Here is a 25,298-nt window from a genome sequence, read left to right as displayed (position 1 = left end):
CAGCCAAGCACAAATCCAGTCTCGACTAGCTCTTTGGATAACGCTGCCCATCCTTTGGCATACACGGAGCTGGCTGGGAATCATACTCTTGCAGTTATCTCTTGCAGTTAATGGTGAAGCTTCGACCTTATTATGAAAAACGTTTACCTTCTTTTGAATAGTCTGCGAGAGTAGAATTCCTTTCCAGCCGCTATCTCTCATTCGATTCCTGAAAATTTGATGAAAATGTTTCATTTTCCTGATAATGTAAAATGTGTTTTTGAGAATGTCTGGAAAGACTTTGAAGCTTCCATTCATCCATTGAGACCATACACTGTGCAGAGAGTTGGTGCTGCCTAAGCAGTCTCATTGGCTATTGGGTAGAATACTGGATGGGTGACCACTCAGACACAGGATATCAGCAAGCTGGCACTCATTTTGTCAACCTCAGATGACAGGCAGAGTCAACCCCACCTGATTTAATTCAACATCCAAGTGGGATTTGAACTCAGGATCCTAGGATCCCAAACCCACCACCCTAACCATTAAACCAAACACCAGGCATGTATGCCATCTTTTGATGATGTGCATGATCATCTTTTGAAGGTTGATATGCATGGTCCATGGTTCTGACCCTGGTTGAGCCTTCTCAAAGACTTCAAAAATGGTACAGGCTGCCTCCTCATTTGGTGCTCAGCATTTCGAGGATAGAGCATGGAGAAACCCTGTGGTTTGGCATCCCTTGGCAAGAGGGATTGGCAGGGGGAATTTCGCCTTCATTGCCCGCTTACTGCTCAGAGAAAAGCGACATCATATTGCCAGAACCCAGAGAGCCCTGGGATGTTATGTCACTTCCTTCAAGGTCACCAGCTGTGATTTTCTGAAGCGAAGTTGTCTAATGTCTCTATCTGCATGCAACAGCTCTTCCATAAGCCTTAGAAACATAAAAAAGAAGCATCCAAAATTATGGTTCTTTTCACTCAGTAGCTCGTTCTTTTCCTGCTCAATTACTTCATGTTTGTTCTTCATGATATACAGTACCATATCATTGTGTAGTATGTTGTTCTACAAAAGGAATGCTGAGTTGAACTTCACCGTATTCCCATGTGGATGCCAAGGTATCTTTCAAATAAGAAAACCTTTTGTGCAACTGCTTGGTGCAAAACTATCCTGCCTTCAGATTCACTGTAAAAGAGTGAACTAATGAGTTCAGTAAACTAAAGAGTAAAAATACTAATGAGTGTAAGAGTACAAATTTTAACATGTGGCAAGGTAGACTTGAAACATGTTGCTCAAGAAGAACAAATTGAATTGTCAATTGCATCTTATTTATCAGAATATAGAGGTTAATCATTTATACACAAATGGGTTGAAAGGTATGAGTCATGAAATGTTTTGATATCGTTTTCAATAGCTTGGTACTCTCTCGAACAATCCTGCATTGTACGCAGCTCTGTCTTGTGATTCGATTGAGGAATGTTTTGCTGGAATACTTTAGTTACAAATTTCTTCTCTTCACTCTTTTAATGCCATTTGTGTCAATATGATTAACAACTTGAGGTTTGTGCAAAATACTTATTCAGACAGTCCCTTCATAATAGAATCAGGATAATTAAATTATATATTTTTTTCGTCCAAAGATTAGCATGCGAATAATTTGTGCAGAATCAACATAGCAAAGGTAAATAACTAGACAAAATTTAGTCGACCAAATTAAGGTTTTTGAATTAACCTGACAAATTCCTTTAAGGCCCGGTCACACCTTGACGTTTTAGCCAACGTATGCCGATTTTTGAATTTTTTTCTAAAACGCTGGCACACGTTGAATACGTTATGGGTAAGTTTTGATAACATTGAGAGCACGCTGAAAAACACTGCCATACGTCGTTGTACGTTGGCTTTAAACGTTGTACTTTTTGGTTGTCCTTAAATTTTTTCATGCTTGAAATTTCACGACGTATGCCGGCGTATGACTCACACGTTCCGCTACACTGGCCACAAGTTGTATGCACGGTCTGCGATCGTTGACAGACGTCAACACATGCTACTTGTAAGTTAATCATAAGTTGAGACACGCCGAGGAAATGTTTAGCATACCCGAAACTTATTTCTAACCTATGATTAACGTGTTGTTGGCAAGTTACGTGATCGTTGCCACACATCGACAGACGTTACTTTTAAGTTACTCATAGGCTGAAAGACGTCGGTATAATGGATCGTCCTTGCGTCAGCATCCACGGCCACGGCCAGGACACTTATTTGCAGCATTCTTCAAACTTTTCTTCGGCATGACGAGGATGTTCACACTTCGATGTCTAGCTTGGCTACGATTCCAATTGTCCATCGGCAGCGTCTATTTAAAATAGTCGAGTTTGAGTGTTTTAACACGTTCAGAAGAAACGCTTCAAATTTCCAAACCCCAGCGTCAAAAAACAAAGGCGAGTGACAGCAATTTAAATCGTTCATTGTAAACAATGAAAATAGTTGAGTGGTACCGTTTAAAAGTCGTTGAGTGTAAAAAAAATCGAATTGTTGAGCGCAAGCGTCTACTTTCAATAGTGGGGTTTGAGCGATTTAGCACGTTCAATAGAAACGATTAAAATTTCCGAGCGCCAGCGTCAAAAAACAAAGGCGAGTGACAGCAATTTAAATCGTTCATTGTAAACAATGAAAATAGCTGAGTGGTACCGTTTAAAAGTCGTTGAGTGTAAAAAAATCCAATTGTTGAGCGCAAGCGTCTACTTTCAATAGTGGAGATGCAGCCATTTAAATCGTTGAGTTTATCATTTAAATCGTTAAATCGTTAAACGCAAGGACGATCCATCATAACCCACACCCTCCCCCTCACACTCACCTACTACTGCCAACATGAACAAACTACTACTAATACTAATACTGATACTGATACTGATACTGATACTGTTACTGCTGACATGGACATCGACTCAAAAAGGACTCGAAAACACTGTTGGGTTCCCCTTTTATGAGCAGCATTTTTATATACCAATTCCCAAAACCGCTGGGAACACGTCTTTATATGGCAGTTGTAAGCTAGAAACACGTTGATTTTTTTTTTTGTCGACCGGAAGACGTCATTGGAATACGTCTACATACGTCGATGTGTGTTGGGACTACGTAAAGAATTGGTTCAAATCACGTCAAACATAAGTTAGAAATAAGTTTCGCGTAAAAAAGACATTACCGCGACGTGTTTCGACTTATGAGTAGCTTATAAGTAGCCTTTGTGGACGTGTGTAAGCGTCCACATATCGTGTGTAAAACTTATCCCCATCGCATGCGGAATGTGTGTCATACGCCGAGTACGTCGTAAAAATTTGAACATGTTTAAAATTTCTTGACGTACTCTACTTACTACGACGTATGATAGCGTACTTTAGCGTTCTACTCACGTATACCAAACTTACTCATACCGTATTTGACGTGCCCCAACGTTTTAGACACATTTTTCTTAGGTCGGCATACGCTGGCAAGATCGCCAAGGTGTGACCGCAATGTTGACACTTCCATTTCTACGGCAGTTATGATTCGAATCGTTGTGCGTCAGCCTTTTAATAGGCTACGTCACGACATCGTCGGCGATGCGTGCAACGCGCTATGCCGAAGTTAGACTATCGTTGGGCATCGGTTATGTAGGCCGACAACAGGTTCAGCATTTGTTGGTATAAGTTATCTATAACACAACGAAACGTTCTGTGTCCGTTACCAATGCGTTATACATAAGACCAAGTGGCTATGAATACGTCCGAATCTTTAAAAAAAAACATCAAAAGTTCAATGTAAGCCAGCGTTTTACATACATTTTAATACGTTGCCATCGCTGGCTAAAACGTCAAGGTGTGACCGGGCCTTTAGTTACAAAGCAGAAATTTTAATTATGGTGCTTTGTTTACAATTATCAGGACTATGATGAGTTAAAAGTGGGAGTACACATTTGAGTTGGTTTGTTTACTTTTGGGGCTGCCAGGAGAGCTTTGAGGTTTGAGCACTCATCACTGAATTGCCTTGAGGTTCAAATCACGAGGCTCGTCCCAGCTATAGGCTGTCGCCCAGGTGTTTCACATGCAGGCTGATGCATCGTTATGTACGCCATCCGTTGGATGTCATCCCGAATCTGCTAGCACTCATCATTGGTGGACGTTAAATATCTTGCAGTCTTTTCCAAACGGTTGGTGAATTATTGCTGGCACCCCTTGCCAAATTCTCAATTCCTGCCCAAAATATGTTGCCAACCCACATTTGTTTAATGTGATGTGAATTCCAATACCTGCAAAGTGGATTAAGGTAGGCTTTCGTCCTGCAGTGGACTGAAAACAGGACGATGATGATAGTAATGACGACTAGTATGTTGATTTATTATATATACTAGTGTATCGGCTCACTAGGCTCGCCTCACCACACATCGCCAAAGTGGGACAAACACCGGCACATTATTAAAAACACCTTACCGCCAGATTATTAAAAATACTTCACCACCACGCAACCACGTTAAAAACACATCACCATCCCATAATTCAAAACGCCTCACCACCACGTTATTAAACACACTTCACCCTCATGTAACCGCCATATTAATAAAAACACCTCACCATCCCATAATTCAAAACGCCTCACCACCACATTATTAAAAACACCTCACCATCCCATAATTCAAAACGCCTCACCACCACGTTATTAAACACACTTCACCCTCATGTAACCGCCATATTAATAAAAACACCTCACCGTCCCATAATTCAAAACGCCTCACCACCACATTATTAAAAACACCTCACCATCCCATAATTCAAAACACCTCACCACCACGTTATTAAACACACTTCACCCTCATGTAACCGCCATATTAATAAAAACACCTCACCGTCCCATAATTCAAAACGCCTCACCACCACATTATTAAAAACACCTCACCGTCCCATAATTCAAAACGCCTCATCACCACGTTATTAAACACACTTCACCCCCATGTAACCGCCATATTAATAAAAACTCCTCACTTCCCCATAATTCAAAACAGCTCCCACTGTGCAATTCAAAACACCTCACCACACGTTGCTGGAGAGACTGACCGGCTTGTTTTAACTGAGAAGTATGTGAATTGCCATGTTGTCATGATTTACACCAAGCAGAATTCGAACATTTATTTTGCAAATTAATCTGTAATATTCGTGATATTACATTTTTATAAGCAATTCAAGTTGAAGATTTAAGTTGAATTGTTTTTTTTTAATTTTTTTTGAAAAATTTCAAAAACAAAAATTTTGTTTTTTTTCCAGAAAATTTCAACAAAAATACCCTTATATTCGGACATATACATGGGAGAGGTAGGTGCATCCCGGAAGTTTGGTATGATTTCACAAGAGTTTGAGAGACTAGTTCAGTGACAACACAGACACTGCACAAATGTGTGTGTGTGTGTGTGTGTGTGTGTGTGTGTGTGTATATATATATATATATGTATATATATATATGTGTATATATATATATGTATATATATATATATATGTATATATGTATATATATATATGTATATATATATATATATATATATATATATATATATATATATATATATATATATATATATATATATATATATATATATATATATATATATATATATTGCGAATTTGCGCCCACCGGCGTGCGAGCGGCCACGTAACTCGAATCGCGGCACGTCGCCCACCGGACAGACAATTCCGTCGTGACCCTCTCGGACTAACGCCAGGAACTAGTCATGGGTGGGCCTTTCGGCCTCACCACGATCGTGCCAATTGGCCACCCGCGTGGGATAGGGTTGTTCGCCAAATTCAACCTACCTAAGTACCCACACGGAGGGTAGACCGGGCGATCGCACCTCGCCGCAGGTCGACCCCGGACACGGGCCACTTAAGCGACCCGTTCCGTACTATCGGGATCACCGAGCGGTGTTATCGTCGGCCTCAACGGTTCCGATTAATTATCGGGCGTATTTAGCCCACTACCAACCCTTTACGTGAAGTAAGATGGAGATTCAATTAAAGAAAAGACGAAGAGAAACGGGAAAAACAGTTCAACATGAGGCACATTTATTCCGCGGCACACGGAAAGTACACATATACAATTACAACAATTATGCACCAAAAGCAATTGCAACAAAAGAAACACAACAATGCAGAGATACTACCGACTACGCGAGCACACGGCAACACTTACACAGTTTTACTTTACAGACGGCGCCGACAACACATATCCTCAAAAGCAAAAGAAAGGGGCCACCCTCAAATACAAGGGGACAGACGGGGCTGTGGGCCGAGACCGGGTGGAGCCTACCCGTCTTGTGATGAGCCGCAAATATGGCGGCGGGGCCCCGACTCCGCGCTCCTCCGCGGGTTTCGTTGGCACTGCTTGGAATGGGGTGGGAACGGGGCCCCCTTTCCGCACTATCTCAGCGCGGGGGTGGGGGGAGGGGGGAATTGTTGATGCTCTGGGGAAAGAGGATAGCTGGCTTGCTTGGGTCCCGCGACGAGCAACTCCACTGCGACCTCGACCGCGTTTCTGGCTTCCCCTCTCTGCAGCTCCCCGACAGACTCCGAACCCTGACAGACTGACTTTCCTCCAGACCCGTCTTGACTGCTGCTGCCACACTCCGCCGCCGCCACACCTCTCCAACTCGCCCGAGCCCAAAAACTGACTAAATTCGCCCCGCGCTCGGCGCTTTATAGTATGGCAGGAGAACCCATATGCAAATTTCCGGATCAGGATGAGCTCGGGGGCGGAGCCACGCTCGCCCATTGGACGGAGGAAAAGTGGGCGTGAACCTCCCCTGATCCTCAAATTTGCATATATCGATTCTACTCCGACGCGCCTGGAGGCGGGGCCAAATCGCCCCACGCTTGCTGATAGGACGGAACAGAAGTGGGCGTGTATCATTCCTGATCCGACCTTTCCTCGGAAAGGCCGCACTTTGTACCCGCTGCTCGGCGCGCGCCCTGTACGAGTCCAGGACAGCCTGATGCTCGGTGCCCACAAGCGGAGCAGGGAATGGCCGCAGAAGGAGAGGCGAAGGTGGTGGAGGGTCTAAAGTGGCGGTCCCTGGCCACGGTGACGCTTGGAATGGCGGTGATGCGATGGTTGCGAGAGCGAGTTGTGAAGGTAAAGGTCGTGGCTGCTGGCGTTGTTGTTGTTGTGAAGCGGCGTTGCGGTTGGTGGTTGTTGTGTGATGGCGGTTGAGACGTGGTTGGTTCAAAATAAAGATAGAATAGAAAAAACGGCTATCTTAAAGGGTCGCAGCCCAAATGAATGACATTAATTCCATCTAAACAACGGGTTTGGGGCTAACTGCACATGTACTTACAGAGATATCTCACCTACGGGACCTGAATGGTGGTTTGCGAATTTCCTCAACCACAACTATATATATATATATATATATATATATATATATATATATATATATATATATATATATATATATTTAATCCTCCCGGCCCAATTTGTGGTGAAGGGCAGTTAACACCTCCAGCCTGGATGGTCGGGAGGATTAACTATATATAACTATATATATAACTATATATATATATATTATATATATATAATATATATATATATATATATATATATATATATATATATATATATATATATATATATGTATATATATATATATATATATATGTATATATATATATATATATGTATATATATATATATATTGTTCATCTTTCGGCTGCTCCCGTTAGGGGTCGCCACAGCGGATCATCCGTTATGATCCGCATACTGATTTGGCACAGGTTTTCCGCCAGATGCCCTTCCTGACGCAACCCTGGTCACCTCTTACGACACAGGGATCAGGATTTGGGTTTTGCCACGATTCCGGGCTGCTCTACACCCTGCCCAGTGCAGAGCTCCCGTCCTCAAGCGATCCTCCCACCCAAGCCTCCGAGTAGCCGGATTACAGGCGCACGCCACTACGCCCGGTATGTATGTATGTGTATGTGTGAGTATATATATATATATATATATATATATATATATATATATATATATATATATATATATATATATATATATATATATATATATATGTATATGTATATGTATATGTATATGTATATATATATGTATATATATATATATATATATATATGTATGTATATGTATGTATATGTATGTATATGTATGTATATGTATGTATATGTATGTATATGTATGTATATGTATATATATGTATATATATATATATATATATATATATATATATATATATATATATATATATATATATATATATATATATATATATAACTAAATACAGTAGACTAGGCGTAAGTCGTCACCATCGGGACCGAGAAAAAAGTGACGACTTAGAAATGTGACGACTTACGCGTATGCGAACATTCATGATGACTATGGGGTGAAGGATGAAGTCACGCGTGGCCTGGACACGTATGTGTGAGAGCCGGCTATTGTACCAAAAGGAAAACACAATTCTCAGGGCATAGGTGGGGGTGAGTTGATGAGTTGGAACGTGATCAAGCAAAGATGGAATTCATGAATCAGTTTATCAAAAGTAAAGATAATGAACAACTCTGTAAGACAACTCGTATACCATCGGTGATGGTATGGTGACAAATTACATGACACACAGTCATCGTGGTGATGATTACCATTCAATGCCTATGTGTAAGTGAGTGCGGTAATGTACAAAACAAGCCAATATAAAACCATGATCGGACTTCAACACTAAGCTCGATCGATCCTTTACTCCTTCGCGAAGTAATCTGTTATGTTTGAATGCCTCAAACTCTTGGGCATCTGGTGCATGAGAAAGGATTCAAACCGGTCATTGTATTCCATGAGGTTGGCTGGGCAATCCTCCACCAAAAGACAGTATCGGCCGAAACTGAATATTTGGCTGAGCCGACATTTGGCGAAACCAGATGATGAGTGCGTCATCGACATCTTCAAAGGACACACATTTCACGCATTTCACACTTCCCACCGGCCTCGCGATCTTCTCCACTTGTCCAAATATCTTGCCCTTATTCTTCAAGATATCGTTCAATGTCTGCTGTTTGATGTCCAACTTCTCAGCTATGTCTGTTTTCTTCATCAGTGGATTTTCCTCGCAAAACTGGATAATATCGTATTTTTCTTCGTAGGTTTTAGTTGTTAGCTTACGCTTATTCGCCATTGTCCTGCCTGCAGTGCAATCAATGTGTGTACGCAGTTATAAATAGCCTATCACTGGCGGTGTACACCAATGAGCGAGCATCACGATTCCATGAAATCGGGCTTCTCACGAGGCAGCAGTTCCGTGTGACGAGTTAGGAGTGGTAATTTACTTGAGTTTCCATTACTTGGGAATGGACAACATCTGACGACTTAGACGAAGTGACGACTTAGAGATGACGACTTGCAGAGGGATGACCCTTTATTCAAAGGGATTTAACATGAGATAAATTCGGGACTTTTTGACGCTGCCAACTTAGGCGAGGTGACGAGTTACACTAAGTGACTAACTGCACTTATATATATATATATATATATATATATATATATATATATATATATATATATATATATATATATATAACTATATATAATAACATTATATATAGGGATTTGTTCAAATCCTTGGGAAACAGCTCTTTCTCTTGGGAAAATTCAAACCTTGGGATGAATTAATAATTTGAACAATTAATTCAAACCTCGGGAAAAAACAGCTTTCAAACCTTGGGAAACACTTGGGAAACAGCTGAAACGGATGAAGAACGATATCAAACCTTGAAAAGGCACATACTCAGGTCCCCAGCATCGATTGTGACGTCATACCAAACGAAGTGTGTATGTGTGTGTCATACCAGTAGACTTACACCTAGTCTACTGTATATATATATATATATATATATATATATATATATATATATATATATATATATATATATATATATATATATATATATATATTGTTGTAAAACCCTTTGTCTGACCTACTCCGAATGCCGTGATGTCACCGTCATGACGCAGAGCTATGTCTGCGGCTTCCGGAAGACACCATCTCACAGAACAAATTCCTATGATGTTAAATGTAATTAATGGCTCCAGTTTTGTGTGGCTGAGTGAGAAATAATATTTTTTCATGGCAGGTGGGGCTTATCGCTCCCGGTACGTGCAGCAAGGGCTGTATCAGACACGATTTCTGCACTCACGCCACTCAGAGTTTGGAGTCATTAATTAACAGCCTTACTTAATTATCTCTTATCAAGGCTCAGCCTTGGTCAGCCCTCTGTCAGTTTGTCAGGGTCTTAATTCGCCATTTTGTTGGGCCTATTCAAACATGCCTTGATTGGGAAACATGATCTACTCTCACAGACTAATGAAAGTAAAAATCAAATTATTATATCTGATTTGAGAATCGTATCTGGTAGACTACATAAGTGTTGAAATGTGGAGTTAAATCTGAAAATTTAAACAAATTAGCGATTTTTATAACTATGTGTATTTATTTAAGCACAGCATTAAGCTTAATTTTTTTCCACTGTTCATCAATTACATTTAATGAAGAAAAGATTGAAGAATGTGCAGAGAGTGGAACTTAATTTGTGAAATGCAGTGCTCTTATAACCTGCTTTTACAATCCATGATGATAGTCAACCGGGGTCCTTTTTTTTCCAGCGACTACGTACACAGTTTGCTTTTCCCATTTTGTGTGATCTGTTTTCATGAAAAAATATGAATATAAATATATTAATAGTTGCTGCAATATATTGGAAGTTGGCACTGGCTGAAATTGAAGACCGTTGTTGCCTGATTTCTCCACATGTGGGTGGGTTTCATCAGGAGGTGAAACAGAGACCTACAAGGTCTCAAAGCAACTATCTGTGTGTATGTGTGTGTCATTGATTGGTATCTATATATGTGGGTTTCAGAATGTGGAATGGAATCCTCCCAGGGTGGGCTCAAAGTATCCACCTTCATTTCAGTAAGGGGTCATCGCTCATCGCTCATTTCAGTGATGCGTCGCTCTCCCCACCTCCCCCTTCCCTTCCTTGCTCTTCTCCCCTTCCTCACTGCTCCTGCCTCCTCCCTCCGTCCTCTCCTCTCCCCTTCCTTCCCTTTGTCATCTCCCTTTCCTTCCCTCTTTCATCTCCACTCCCTTCCCTCTGTCCTCTCCCTTCCCTTCCCTCCATTCTCTCTCTCCCCTCCATGCCTTCTCTCTCTCCCCTCCTTTCCTCCTCTCCCCTCTCTTCATCGTCTCTCTCCCTTCTCTCCTCTCCCCTCCCTCCCTACTCTCTCTCCCCTCACTCTCTCTCTCTCCCCTCACCCTCTCTCTCCTCACTCTTCATATCCCCTTCAGTGAAGCAACGGGTTGCATTTGCCAATATATATGCATATATATTTTTTATATGGACATATATATGTATATGTAATGGTTGTAATATCAGTGACTCTTCTTGGATATCACACACTGCAGCCATTCATTTGAATGAATATTCAACCTAAAAATGATTGCATAATGTGTTTGCTATTGTTATTATATTAAACTAGTGCGGGCCCGTAGGTGCGTGCCAGTATGTGAAGCTTCGTTCCTTCGCTCTCGTAAATGACGACTGGATTGGGGCATTGTTTCAATTAGATCGGACCAACCGTATCATAAATGGCCATAACTTGGGAAACACCTGGGAAACATACTCAGGTCCCCAGCGTCAATTGTGACGTCATATAAACGAAGAAGAAGAAGAATTGTGACGCCCCCCTCTCTCTCGCCCCTCTCTCTCGCCCCCCTCTCTCGCCCCCCTCACTCGCCTCCTCTCTCTCGCCCCCTCTCTCGCCCCCTCTCTCTCCCCCTCTTGCTCCCCCTCTCTCCCCCATAGTCTCCCCCTCCTCTCTCACCCCTCTCTCTCGCTCCTCTCTCTCGCCCCCACTCTCACCCCCTCTCCCGTCGCCCTCTCTCACCCCCTCCTCTCTCCCCTCTCTTGAATTGTGACACCCCCTCTCTCTCACCCCCTCTCTCGCCCCTCTCTCACCCCCTCTCTCGCTCCTCTCTCGCCCCCTCTCTCTCCCCCCTCTCCCCCTCTCCCACCCTTTCCCCCCTAGTCTCCCCCTCCTCTCCCCCCTCCTCTCTCGCCCCTCTCTCTCGCCCCTCTCTCTCGCCCCTCTCTCTCACCCCCACTCTCACCCCCTCTCCCGTCGCCCTCTCTCACCCCCTCCTCTCTCCCCTCTCTTGAATTGTGACGCCCCCTCTCTCTCACCCCCTCTCTCGCCCCCTCTCTCGCCCCCTCTCTCGCCCCCTCTCTCTCCCCCTCTCTCTCACCCTCTCTCTTGCCCCCCCTCTCTCCCCCTCCTCTCTCACCTCTCGCTCTCTGTAAATGTATTCACAAATGTCTACCAAGCACAACAATTAATTCAAACCTTGGGAAAAAACAGCTTTCAAATCCTTGGGAAACAGCTCTTTCTCTTGGGAAAATTCAAACCTTGGGATGAATTAATAATTTGAACAATTAATTCAAACCTCGGGAAAAAACAGCTTTCAAACCTTGGGAAACACTTGGGAAACAGCTGAAACGGATGAAGAACGATATCAAACCTTGAAAAGGCACATACTCAGGTCCCCAGCATCGATTGTGACATCATACCAAACGAAGAAGAATAAGAATTGTGACGTCAATCGTGCAAAAATAAATAAATAAATAAACATTAATTATGACGTCATTCGTGATGTCATAGCACCGTATCTTGTCATTGGTTGACAGATAAATGGCCATAACTTGGGAACCGCTTGTCCGATTAATATCAAACCTTGAAAAGGCACATCCGCGGTCCCCAGCAATATTCCTGGCAAGTTTCAATCAGATCGGACTGGCGGTCGTCGAGAAACGCGGTGATAGACACACACACACACACACACACACACACACACACACACACACACACACACTGCTGGAATTATAGATAGATATCATATAGTTTTTAGTGACAATTGAACAATCCTCTCCTCAATTGAACAAGTCTCCAATGTATGTTATTTCTTATATTTAAGGCCATTTAAAAATATAGTAAAAATAGCACTGTGTGTGTGTGTGTGTGTGTGTGTGTGTGTGTGTGTGTGTGTGTGTGTGTGTGTGTGTGTGTGTGTGTGTGTGTGTATTTTAAATTTTGAAAACAATCGGTGTGTTTGGGAGAATATTTCGATTCAGGAAACAGAAGGCACATTCTGCCGATAAATTTGTATAATGGACATATGGTGATCTCCAAATGTGATGAACCACAACACATTCATGGAACTTTCATATATCCTTTCAGGTAGTGAGGGTAGTGGAGGTAGGGTAAGTGCAGATGATGATGAGGGTGAGAAACAGAAGATGTGGCTGAGGCGCATGTTAAAAGAAGACTACAAACTACAATATGAACATCCATTTGAGAAATGTATTGCTTCTGTGTGCGGTTAATGAGTGGAACCCTCTTAAGATTTTATTGCCTTGTTACCCTCGCCGAAGGAGTGGGAATTGTATTTGGGTTCGTTTGTTTGTTTTTTTTTGTTTGTTTGGTTGTTTTTCTCTCTGTTTCTTTATCCGCACAGAACTTTTGTATGTTTCTTCGTAACTGCTTGTCGGATTGAGACCAAATTTTCACCAAAGGAGCGACTACTCACCTAGAATGCTGTCGTGATAATTATGACATAGGCCACGTGGTGAAGCAGCCATGTTGGAAAAACGGGAAAAATTTGGACCTCTTTATCTCTGAAATCGCACCAAGGAAAAAATTGAAACTTGCCACATGGCAAGTACTCCTCATGGGGAATAAGTATTTTTTCTGACATCATAGGTGCCTTCGTTATTACATTAAAATTGCATATGTAGCAAGCAACATCTGCTCAGTATGGAAATTTTGAGGGTAATTTAGGGACAAAATAGTCCACACAAAAAAATTTGAGGACGTCATCGTCACGTGTTTCAGCAGCTATATTGTTTAAAAACAAAAATAAACCTTCAAAAGTCTTCTCTGAAGAGGCTAAACACATCAAGGTGAAACTGTACTTGTATTTCTGCCTTTCCATGAGGAACAACTGGTTCACAGGTACAACGTCATAGGTCACACGGTTTGGCAGCCATACTGGATGGGTTTGAGGGTAGAGGAGTAGCAGCTGAAATTTGAATCCTATCCAGGTTCCTCCTGATGACTTCATCTTTGCTTTTTTCTTGTTTGGGTTCATTCTGATGACTCCAATGCAGGACTTTTTACCTATTTGGTCTTCCATTTGATTTGAATTAAATTTATTTTAATCCCATTCTGAATTCAATTGAATAATAATAAAAAACGTCATGGGTCAGGGTCAGGGTCAGGTGCCCAATCAAAGTGGGGTTGCATCAAAGCAGGACGTTTTGGTACCCGGTCATCACTGCCAGCATTTACAAAGTGGCAGTTCTAATTATGTCTCTTACTAATTACGTAACACACCAGCACACAAACGCCACACAAAATACACCACACAAAACGACACAAACACCACACAAAACAAGTTCTGGCGAGGGTCTGCAATCTCTGATTGTTCTTTCTAGTTTGCTTTCGCTTTTGCCCTTGTTTCAATTTTGCTTTTATGTTTTTTTTTTCACATTTTCTTTGGTGCAGAAAGCTGTTGGCGGTATGTCATCCATTGTTGTCAAAATATTGTATTGTTTTACGTGGTTTAATTCTGGTGGTAGATTAAGGGTTAAGGTGGCTGACTAAGTCTTAAGGTCCTGAGTTCAAGTTCCCCGTCGTGCTATATATAACACGAGGTGGGTCGACTCATTTGGTTCATTCTTCTGAGGTTGGTAAAATGAGCAACAGCTCCGAAAAAAAATGAGTCATTCGAGTATTCTGCATCGGAGTGACGACCTATTCAGGATTGTGCCCCTCAGCCAATGAAACTGCCTTGGCAGCCCTACGTGTCTGCATTTGTGAAAAGAATGGTTGATATAGTCTATGTGGTTTCTCCATGGGCATTCTCTTATAAATAAACAAAAGAAAGCAACTGAACACCAAATATATTTTGCCAATATTAAGCTGACCACTGTAATCTCAATAAGTGTAAAATGAAATTACAAATACAAGACAGGAATGGGGATCAAAACAGAAACTTTTAGAAATAGCAAGCTATCCAGCCTGACATACACTTCTCTCTCCTTTTAAAAGATCAAAAGCACATGAAAATTATGTTGCATCAACGACGTCATTGCTTGCCCTGTATGAGGAAATATTAATTTTTTTTATGTAATTCCATCACCTGGCAACAAAAAGTCGACCTAAATGTTACACAGCAGCAAAAAGTCCGAAAATATTTGTGGAGCGCGCTCCCCCATTTGAAATAGAAAGACATGGAGGGCTCCAATAAAATTACTGCAAAATTTATTCTTTGGGTATTTAGATTAATAGTGTTTTTCCCAGAGAAGCAATCAAGTACAGACACAAACTAGAAGGGCACTTGGTAGAGCGCACACCTCCACCATGCTGAATTGTTTATGTTTTGCATCCCACTGAGAGGCCAGATCTGGAGTCGGACCTGAACTAAAATTTAATCGGCTTGTTCGTGTCACCTAACCAACTCATCCACCAAGTTTCGGCCGAATCTGTCCATAACTTTTTCAGATATCGTTTTAGCCCAATCACTCAATGGTGAAGAATCACTGAAAAAAATTCTCGAATCCAAATCCGAAGACGGATCTTCAGCAAAATCTAATCTTTTCATTCTCGTCAAATACCCAAGCTCTCCACCAAATTTAGTCCAAATCCGTCCACAACTTTTTGAGATATCCCGTTCACAAACAGACAGACAGACATGAAAACATAACCTCCATCCACCTTTGGTGACGGGTAAAAATCCTGCCCACGTTTTCGGATCGACATCATCCAGCAAATGTGAAGTGTTCAAAAAGTGTGATTTCTGAGCTTTCTCAAAAGTTAGGAGTAAATGGTCAACGATTGAGACTCTGCTGCAAAGGTTTAAAAAGCAACTGCATCCCAAAGTTGAGAAAAATTTAATGAAAATAACAAAACTATCTGAAAAACAAATTAAGGATTACAAACCGTAAAGTAGTTTATATTTGAAAAGTAATGAAAACAATGTCGAAACCAGTGCATATTGTGGGAATGAGCCAATAACCCAAGAAGAAACCTGAATAATTCCATTGCATGGAATTTGAAAATACTTAAGAACAAAGGTTCACTTTTCATGATGTTTATGGTATTGTGGACAATCTCACAGATGTTTTTCGAACATTAAAAACAATGGAGGTCAAACTCTTGGCAGAGATTTGGGACATTCAAGACAAGGAAAGTTTAAAGAGAAATTCAATAATGATCCAATCAATTATGTCCCGGTTTTTTGATATTTGAGTTTAATTCCTTTTCAAGTATCTGGTCAATGAGATGGAATAACAGCATCAGCTGCAGGAGAATGTTCCCACTGCAACTTGGTGTCGCAAATTGAGATATTATTTGTGCCAGAGATGTAGCATCTTTCTCAAACAATGATACTGGTTAGATGTAATGGACCTTCCTCAGTCGCTGCACTTAATTTTTCGATGGCCTCAAATTATGTCGATATTTTAATTCTTGTTCATTCAACACTGATGCCATAATGACATCAACAGTGCTATTTAGGGGTGTATCATATGAATGTTATTATTTTTTCCTTTGAGAATTATTAATTTATTTTCTGTTCCCCAACCCCCCCTCATACTTTTCCAACCCCTTCTCTCTTCAATCCTTATTTGTAGGACAGAATAATTCCCTGATGATTGTCTACACAGCATGCTTTCAGCTTACAGACAGCTTCAAGGGCACATATAAATGCCACTTAGAGAAAAGTATGGGTAGTTACAGCATCGTCATAATCATCAGGGGAATACTCTGTCCCACATCTCATTTTTAGGCTCATCCTGTGAGAAGCGATTTATGATATCAACAGTAGAAAATGAGTGGCTTAGCATTCTCCAAGAAACTTTCCAATATCTGTATTTGTTGTGTATGGTCGAAACATCGGAAAACAATGATTTATTACTTTATTTTTAAAAGTAGGTGACGTCAACATGTGGCGAGTGTTATGCTAAAGCCATCCAGCTCTGAGCTTCACAAGATGCAGGTCAACAAACAACTTTTCAGTCAGTTTAACCACACTCTTGATCATGAAAAATTGTCCAATCCACCCAGACAACCCTGTTATTGAGGAATGTGTCCATGAGAAAATGTGTTTTAAACCACTGATTTTCCACGGATGCTTAAAATTATCTTTGAGATATATTGAGACAAAAGATTTATGGTATCTTATATTTTGACAATTTACGAGCTACATTGAGTCACATTCATTCAGTGTCATGTTTATAATGGATTGCCTTTCATGGATGAAGGTGGCCCACATTCACATATCAGATCGGAACAAACACCTGGGTGCATGAAATTGTTTCTCGTGCAGGAGGGGCAGCCCACACAGCAACCACACTCTGTGACAGTAAACAATGTAACCTGGTGTCAAGCGATACCAGAGAAGATCAGTTTATTTGCCACCCACAGTTCAACAAATCATTTCATCAACTTTAAACACTTGTATAAGGGAACACACCTTCCTTCATTTGATATGATCAGCTGATTTTCCAAATATCTTGCACTCATTTGTGAATGGAAAATACATCGTTACCCTTTTTAGCAAGATGTCCTTGATCACCAAGCTTTTCCTTTGTGGGGCATTCAAAATGTTTAAAGAAAGAGACTCACACAATAGTCCAAAACTTTGGACTTTTAATTAATACTTTTAATTAATACATACATATTGTACATACTGTACATTTATGTATGTTTGTGTGTATATGTATACATATATATGTATATATATATATATATATATATATATATATATGTATATATATATATATGTATATATATATATATATATGTATATATATATATATATATATATATATATATATATATATATATATATATATATATATATATATATATATATATATATATATATATGATTGTGGCGGTTGGGATTACATATTTTTAAAGAAGAGGAAGGCACTTCCAACCAAAATATAAAAACTCGATAGACTCCGCTAATTTGAGCAAAAAGCGAGAGCAGACCCGGTCTCAGGGCAAAGTTTCGTCGGCTTCATCAGGCACAATCGACCCTGGGCCTCGGCATGTGTCCGGTTTTTATTTCGATACGACCGCTCATTTCCGGTCACGTGCTGGTGCTCGAGGTCAAATGGAGGAGTGCTTTTTATTTTGCAAAAGCAAAAACAAACATCAAATCACAACATTGAAGGGGTGCTCTGCTCTTTTTAGTTTTTATTTACACGTGATCTGGTGTTGTATGTGTGTGGGTGAACACGTGTGTGTGTGCTTGTTGTTGTTTTTGTGTTTGTGTTTCCAGGGCACAAACACGGCTGGTTTTGTGTCCAGGTGTAGGACTTTATGTCCATTGGCGATTGGGGGAGTGTTCATCACACTCCACATATTTTGATTAACTCGTCGATCACTCCACGTGCCTTCTGGTTGAATGATTTGTATTAGTGGGAACAATCGTCTGGGTGGTAGACGGGTGGTTGTTCTTTGCGGATTAGGCCGTTTTACCATGTGACTCAATGCACGGTGATGCTCACCATGACAGCCAGGATGTGCGATATATAATATATATCGACGACTCCCCTGCTTTTCGAGCTGAAGAAGCTGCATAAAGCAACCATGAAAGCCCGCTAATGGTAAGCCCACTGCTGGTTCAAACCCTTCCCAGAGTTCCTCCACAGCTGTAAAGACATTCACAAATAGGTGAGAGATATGAGTGGGTCTTTCTTTGTCATTTATGTGTTGACTACTTTTGATGTTTACATGTGGTACATGCTTGGGAGCCTTGTTGATATGCATTTCTGTGTGTGCTGTCACTGATGATTTGCCAACAAGCAATTTAAACTGGCAGTTGACGGTGTGTGTAGCATTGGGATTCTCATTTATGTACTACTAGCAGGGATACCCATGCTCCGCACAGGAATCCCGTGGATGACGGCGGGTCTGAAGGAGTATATGTCACAGTTAATTGTAAAATTGTAGAGGCTGCCACCATTATTATTTTTTTTCATCACCACTATAATATTATATTTTCCCCTCCATGTTTTATATGTAGAAGACTCGAGTTCAAAAATGTTAAGATTTATTGCCGCATCAGATAAAAAAACCATAATGCCTCAACAATGTGAGGCTCGTTTCATGTCATCATTTGTGACTTAATTAATTCTCATTCTCTAGCAAATTCCGTTGGCCCCATGTCAATCGGCTGAACTTGAAAAATTAACGTTACGCAATCAGGTGATGACGTCATAATTCGGAAACCGGGAAGTCGGAAGTCATTGTCTTCAATTGACTGTAGCATTATTTTTTCATTCTATTACAAATGGCGTTTGCCCCATGTCAATTGGCTGAACTTGAAAAATTAACGTTACGAAATCAGGTGATGACGTCATAACTGGGAAACCGCAAGAGGGAAGTACAATTCTTTTACATCGGGACACTCCCGGGTACATGTTCTGTCAGCTTTTGAAGTTTGGTGAGGATCAGTCCAGTACTTTTCGCGTGCATAGGTCACAGACAAACACACACACAGACACACAGACAGACACACTTTCAAATATATATATATATATATATATATATATATATATATATATATATATATATATATATATATATATATATATATATATATATATATATATGTATATATATATATATACATATATATATATATATTTGTGAACATCTTCACAGCTGTGGAGGAACTCTGGGAAGGGTTTGAAATAGGAAAGGGCTTACATGGGGCTCTTTCATGGTTGCTTCATGCAGCTTACCTTTTCCCTCTTTTTGCCTGCCTCTGGAACAAACTCCCACATTCCCTTCAATCCCACTCTTCCCTCCAGGTCTTCAAAACACCTGTTCACTACCATCTCTTCTCTTCCCCCATTCAAAACCATGATCTTCTCTACCCGCGTTAATCCACCCAAACCCCCGTCCTTAAAATTCCCTGCTTTCCTTCCTGAAAGTCCCTGTAGTACCACCTTGTTTACCCCGTGTACCCCACCCCATCCCTCGCCCTTCCACAAATCTCCTAATGTCTCTGCTCCCCGCTGTTTTGTGCTAACCTTTCCCGCCTTTCTTGTCTCTTGCTCCCTTTGTTATATGTACAGTGTGCTCACTCTTGTAGGAGCCGAGGACATTGCATACAAAAAAGAGAGCATGGGTGGAGTCGATTTATTAATGTAATCCAATCCACCTGGGTTTAATTGATTTAGTGAGAGCTAATTGGTTGTTCCTTCCATTCACAGGTGAGAGATATCGGTGGGTCTTCATTTTTCATATATTTGTCTATTTAAATCTTGCAGTGTTAGCGTGAGAAAATTCTGAGGATATCCGGACTCAAGAGTTCAGTGGACTTTCACTGCGTAAGTGATGAGGTCCTGTGGTTCGAGTGCTTGGTTGAGTCATAATTTTTTCCCACGAGCCTCATACAGGAATTTATTCCTTCCCAGAATTTATTACATTAAAAATTTAGCCCTTCCCAGAGTTTATTAAATTAAAAAATCATATATATATATATATATATATATATATATATATATATATATATATATATAATTTTGAAGACATGAGGAGTGTGACTAACACCCCCGATCTCCAATGGACATAAAGTCTTACACCAAAGCGTCCCCTACATCTCAGAGGCCTCGGCCTGGCGACTCTGTCAAACAGACAAAGATTATATGGTCAACATCAATTAAACATCAAACGGAGCCGCCTATTGGATTTTGGGCATTTTTGCCCTCATTAGGATGGCATACTGATAAATATCGAATCAATGATGACCACATTCATCTCTCTATAATTCCAGAAATCTATGTGTGTGTGTCTGTAACCACTGTTTCTCGACAACCACTTTTCTGATCTAATTGAAACTTGCCAGGTATATTGCTGGGGACCTGAGGATGTGCCTTTTCAAGGTTTGATATAAATCGGACAAGTGCTTACCAAGTTATAGACATTTATTTACCAACCAATGACAGGACACGTTGCTGCGTAGGCATGGCCGATGCGCCATTTAGTTACCAATCACAGGACACGTTGCTGCGTAGGCGTGGCCGTTGGGGAAGAAATCCTCAGCCGCGTTCTTCATTACGGTTTACAACGTACGGATTTCCGGATAATGATGACTTACTGTATTCTAATAATTTCTCGATTTCTTATGCGCATTTATAGATAAACACAATGTCCCATTCGAGTTGTCGTTTACGAGAGTGAAGAAACGGACTATGTGTTTGTTTGAAAGTTTTTTTTTTTTGGGGGGGGGGTTGCACGTATGGCCAGGCACGTATGGCTATGCATGTACGACCACGCACGTAGTTGTTGTTGTTGTTGTTGTTGTTTCTGGCACGCGGTTTGAAAGTTTTTTTTGTTTGTTTTTTGCACGTAAGGCCACGTACTAGTCATTTAAACATCAGACACACATCCCGACTGTTATGGTGAGCATCGCCACAGATTATGTCTCGCATTGTAAAACTGCATAATCTGCAAAGAACAACCAACCGTCTGTCTGCCATCAAGATGATTGTTCCGGCTAATGCAAACCATTCAACCAGAAGGCACATGATATGATCAGCGGGTAAATCAAAAACATGTGGAGTGTGATGAGCACTCCCCCGATCTTCATTGGACGTAGTCGTACACGATGTAGTTGACAATTGCATTGGACATAGTTGACAATTGCATTTGCATGAAAAAAGATTTGGTTTTAAATCTCCTGTAAGCAAAAAATAATGGTTCCAGTGAAGATTGTTCTGACTAATTGATGTAAACATTTTCAGAATAGTCAAGAAGACAAAGGACCATAATTTGTATAAAATGCAGGAGTGAGCATGATGTTAATTGCAGGAGTGAGCATGATGTTCATTAAAGGAAATTAAGTGTGAAACACTCTTATAAATTCAGTCCCTTTTGCTTTTCTAGAGTAATCGGAAACTATAAGAATCATATCAGCATAATTTGCCAATTTTGCTCCAACAAGGCAATGCGTGATATACATCAGAACGGAATTAGTGATGTCTGTACATATCAATGTTGGATCATACTGGCGAGCATGATCACACTGGATCATACTTGCTTTCCCACTCACACTGGAAGTATTCAGTAGCCTGGCATTGATTGCACTATCAGTGCATTTCCCGTGACAGTGGAAAAGATGAATGATACACAGATGTTTCATTTTATCAGGGTCTTCTAAAAAAGCTTCACACTGTATCCATTATTTTGATTTTATTTTGACAATAGTGTGAGCAATATGGAACTGTTATAGCCCGTTTGCTACCAGAGATGGCTTCCTGCCAGTAAGATTGCCCGAGCTGGTTTGCTAAATATGAGGTCATACCCGGGTTGATACTTTGGGTGACCTGTTAGAAAGATGTCATCTCTTGGAGAAATGACCCGGTGCTAGCAATAGCCCTGTAGTGCCTAAAATTGAGTAATTCACTTTCGGAATATAGTCAGAGACAATTTTTCATTTGTCATTCCTCCCTTTAAGTGTTGTCTGTAACATTTATCAAGGATGCAGGAGGAGGCCAGTAGAGTAGGTGGGAAATAAGTCCCTGTCATGAAGTGTGTATCTGTGCATGTGTCGGGAAAGATCTTCTCTCAACTTTCCCAACAGAGGTCTCTTGCCCGAGTACCTTATTGTATTATATATATATATATATATATATATATATATATATATATATATATATATATATATATATATATATATATATACATACAGTAGACTAGGCGTAAGTCGTCACCATCAATACCGAGAAAAAAGTCACGACTTAAGAAATGTGACGACTTACGCTTATGCGAACATTCATGATGACTGTGGGGTGAAGGATGAAGTCGCGCGTGGCCTGGACACATATGTGTGAGAGCCGGCTATTGTACCAAAAGGAAAACACAATCCTCGGGGCATAGGTGGGGGTGAGTTGGGGAGTTGGAACGTGATCAAGCAAAGATGGAATTCATGAATCAGTTTATCAAAAGTAAAGATAATGAACACCTCTGTAAGACAACTCGTATACCATCGGTGATGGTATGGTGACAAATTACATGACACACAGTCATCGTGGTGATGATTACCACTCAATGCCAATGTGTAAGTGAGTGTGGTAATGTACAAAACAAGCCAATATAAAACCATGATCGGACTTCAACACTAAGCTCGATCGATCCTTTACTTCTTCGCGAAGTAATCCGTAATGTTTGACTGCCTCAAACTCTTGGGCATCTGGTGCATGAGAAAGGACTCAAACTGGTCATTGTATTCCCTGATGTTGCCTGGGTAATCCTCCACCGAAAGACAGTATCGGCCGAATCGGCCGAAACCGAATATTTGGCTGAGCCGACATTTGCCGAAACCAGATGATGAGCGCGTCATCGACATCTTCAAAGGACACACATTTCACGCATTTCACACTTCCCACCGGCTTCACGATCTTCTCCACTTGTCCAAATATCTTGCCCTTATTCTTCAAGATATCATTCAATGTCTGCCGTTTGATGTCCAACTTCTCAGCTATGTCTGTTTTCTTCATCAGTGGATTTGCCTCACAAAACTGGATAATGTCGTATTTTTCTTGGTAGGTTTTAGTTGTAAGCTTACGCTTAGTCGCCATTGTCCTGCCTGCAGTGCAATCAACGTGTGTACGCAGTTATAAATAGCCTATCACTGGCGGTGTAAACCAATGAGCGAGCATCACGATTCCATGAAATCGGGCTTCTCACGAGGCAGCAGTTCCGTGTGACGAGTTAGGAGTGGTAATTTACTTGAGTTTCCATTACGTGGGAATGGACAACATCTGACGACTTAGACAAAGTGATGACTTTGAGATGACGACTTACAGAGGGATGACCCTTTATTCAAAGGGATTTAACATGAGATAAATTCGGGACACGCTGCCGACTTACACCTAGTCTACTGTATATATATATATATATATATATATATATATATATATATATATATATATATATATATATATATATATATATATATATATATATGACATTGTGCAACATTTTCCTAATTGCTTGAAAAACATTTATTCCATTTTTCCATTGGAGTGATTTGTTGATTATTTGAATTGGTATTTGTTCTTATCTCACATATGCATCTACCTTTGTAACGGACTGTACTCCGTCTTACTAACGGACGGCACAAGACCATTGGAGAATTCTCTCACAAGTCGCCTGAGCGGAGGTGAATGCTGTTTTACTAATTCCACGGAGCGGACATTTTGGTGCACGTGGTTAGCTTAACAGGGAGTAATTACTCATGCTGGAGGACAGAAAAATAGTGCAAAAATATACAGCAACCAACAACGAGCAGAGGTTTAATTGATATAAAATGGAATGGGGACACAGGAGGTAAATGCGATAAAAAGGCAGAGATGAGCGGATGTCATGGTTAACTGGCTGTAATAGTTCCTCAGTCATCTTTACACTAATCTTATCACAGCGGACTTATTCGAGAACACAGGATGGAAGAGAATGGACAAACGTGTAAATGTGTGTGGGTCTTCCCTGAAACACCAGGCCACTCTGTATTGCGTGATCTCCTGATTCTGTCTCAGGTCTCTTGTTTGCAAGGTGTGACCATCACCTTATTTAGGCAATGCTCACACCCCTCTGCTGTGCGGGTCTTGCACATGCGCTGTCGATGTCCCAGCTGTGCTAAGTCACACACGGGAACCTGCCATTGGTATAAAACATGTGATCTAGGCTCCTGGTAGTACCACATATGAATGTGCCATTGTGAGTGTGTTTTATGCATAAAAGCGCACGGGGGTGATTTAGAGATTAAACATTGATGGGAAATTGGAGAAAAAGACAGACATGAGGATAAAGTGTAAGAGGGAATCCAACTCTTCTTGTTCTTCTTCTTTCGGCTGCTCCTGTTAGGGGTCGCCACAGCGGATCATCCGTATGATCCGCATCGTGATTTGGCACATGTTTTACGCCGGATGCCCTTCCTGACGCAACCCTGGTCGCCTCTTGCAACACAGGGATATGGTACACCTATTTTAACCGGGGAATACACCGGCCCAGTATACTGGTACTCATTTCGCCAACCTCGGAAGGATGACAGGCTGAGTCAACTCCCTGGTGTATTCATTCAGTTGCCCAACGGGGCTTGAACTCAGGACCTTTTGGATCCCAAGCCGCTGCCCTAACCACTGTGCCAACACCAGGCTATGTATATGTAT

The 25,298-nt window shown here is 41.0% G+C and overlaps 1 protein-coding gene across 5 annotated transcripts in view; it reads left to right on the top strand.

The window, feature by feature from the left end:
- Positions 1-25,298, top strand: part of LOC147034601 (roundabout homolog 1-like) — a 451,205-nt gene that overhangs the window by 269,484 nt on the left and 156,423 nt on the right. The gene's annotated exons all lie outside the window — the stretch shown is intronic.

Source organism: Eptatretus burgeri, chromosome 1 (genome assembly GCF_056783735.1).
Source record: "Eptatretus burgeri isolate ZD-2024b chromosome 1, Ebu_testis_v1, whole genome shotgun sequence".
In the NCBI taxonomy this organism is placed as follows: domain Eukaryota; kingdom Metazoa; phylum Chordata; class Myxini; order Myxiniformes; family Myxinidae; genus Eptatretus; species Eptatretus burgeri.
Note: the sequence above shows the minus strand (reverse complement) of the source record. Positions and strands in the feature narration are given on the sequence as shown.